Raw genomic sequence first — 1,954 nt, 5'->3', positions numbered from 1 at the left:
AAAACAAGAAGACGATCACAGTATTCGAAGAACTACCGACAGAATTTAGATTCATACTGACTGAAGTTAAGGAAAGCTATAGAAGCAAGGATAAATCGATGTTTCAAAAAAATGATCGACGACACGGATGACAACCCATGGGGTATTGCCTATAAAACAGTCATGTCCAAAGTAAGAGGTCTCCGAGCTCCGCAACCAACTTGCACAGAACTGCTTGAAAAGGTGGTAGTCTCAGTTCTGCCGGAGGGAGGCAGCAGAATTTGTACGCAACTGAGAGAAAATGAGAATATTCATGCGGTTAGAGTGCCAGAAGTATTAAGCACTTTGGCGTGAATTAATGATAACAAATCATCTGGGCCCAATGGCCTCCCGAATATCGTATTTAAAGCTGCGGTGTACTCAAATCCGGCCGTTTTTACAACCTTGTGTAGTTTATGCCTAAACGAAGGTACATTCCCAAAGAGGTGAAAAAAGCACCGTCTAGTATTATTGCTAAAACCGGGAAAGCAGCCTGATGAGCCATCAGCATACAGGCCTCTGTGTATGCTCGATACCATTGGGAAGGTATTCGAAAGAATGTTAAGCGAAAGGTTACAGGAGTATCTGGAGGGACCAGGAGGCCACTCAGACAATCAGATCGGTTTTCGCAAGGCCAGATCTACTGTTGATGCAATAGGGATTCTAGTTGATTTGGCAAAAAAGACTGAAATAAACTCAACCAAAGTATCTTATTAGAATCATCCGCAGCTACTTAAACCAGAGAGTACTGTAGTATAATACAGGGGAGGGCACAAACAGCTACTGCGTGTCAGGCGGTGTACTGCAAGGATGGAAATGGCATTCTTAAAATCGAAATGCCCGCTAACACAACCATAGGGGGATACTCCGACGATATCATACTCATAGTGATTGACAAGCATATAGATAGCATGCAACATGTATGTAATGATGCCACAAAAGAATACAAAGATGGTTGAATAACGCCAGCCTGGAACTAGCTGCCCAACAGAGTTGGCAGCAGAAAGAAAAGCTATCAATATCAGTTAGTGGCCACTATGTGGAATCCCAAGAGTATATAAAATATCTTGATATATGTATATTGAGTACGGGAATAAGTTTCCGCCCTCGTAAAAGAGGTGTCGCTGCTGATACTATTTTTTTGTTCGCTCTAGTAATATATTGGTGATTTGAAGATGTATATGTGAGGTCTCGGTCGCAGTAGTTGACATTCGTTTGAAGCGTAAAGATCCTTTTTTATCTGCCTCAAAAATATCTACGTTCGTCCCGAAAAACAGCGTTTGCGGGAAGTCATGCTTCATTATTACCTTTTAAAGAAAACTGCAGCTGAAACGTGTCGAATATTCATTAATATAATATTTACGGTAATCACGCTACATCAAATACAAATTGTAAAAAGTGGTTTCGACGCTTCCAACGTGACAATTTCGACGTGAGAGATAAAGATCGCGAAGGGGCACTGAAAAAATCCGAAGATACTCAACTACAACACAATTATTGGATGCAAACGCATGTCGAACGCTTGATGATATGTCTAAAGAGTTGGATGTTGACACATTAACCGTCGGTAAACGTTTGCTAGTTATGGAAATGGCCCAGAAAGTAGGTAACTGGAATTGGTAATTCAATTGAAGGAGAGGGATATCGAGAGACGTTTGGTGACGTGTGAGATGCTTCTTGAACGGGCAGAAAAGAAAAGATTTTCTGCATGGCATCGCCACTGAAGATGAAAAACGGATCTATTATGAGCATCGAAAATGTTGGAGCCTGCCAGGTGAACTAAATTCATCGACAAAAAACGGTAATGTTGTGCATCTGGTGTAATCAGAAGGGTGTCATCTATTATGAACTCCTCAAAACATCTGAAACCATCACTGGCGATCATTACCGACTACAGCTAATGCGTTTGAATCGAGCTCTCAAAGAAAAGCCGCCG

The sequence above is a fragment of the Anastrepha obliqua genome, chromosome 1, assembly GCF_027943255.1.
Source record: "Anastrepha obliqua isolate idAnaObli1 chromosome 1, idAnaObli1_1.0, whole genome shotgun sequence".
NCBI classification, from domain to species: domain Eukaryota; kingdom Metazoa; phylum Arthropoda; class Insecta; order Diptera; family Tephritidae; genus Anastrepha; species Anastrepha obliqua.
The sequence above is the reverse complement of the archived record's forward strand: the minus strand, read 5'-3'. Positions refer to the sequence as shown.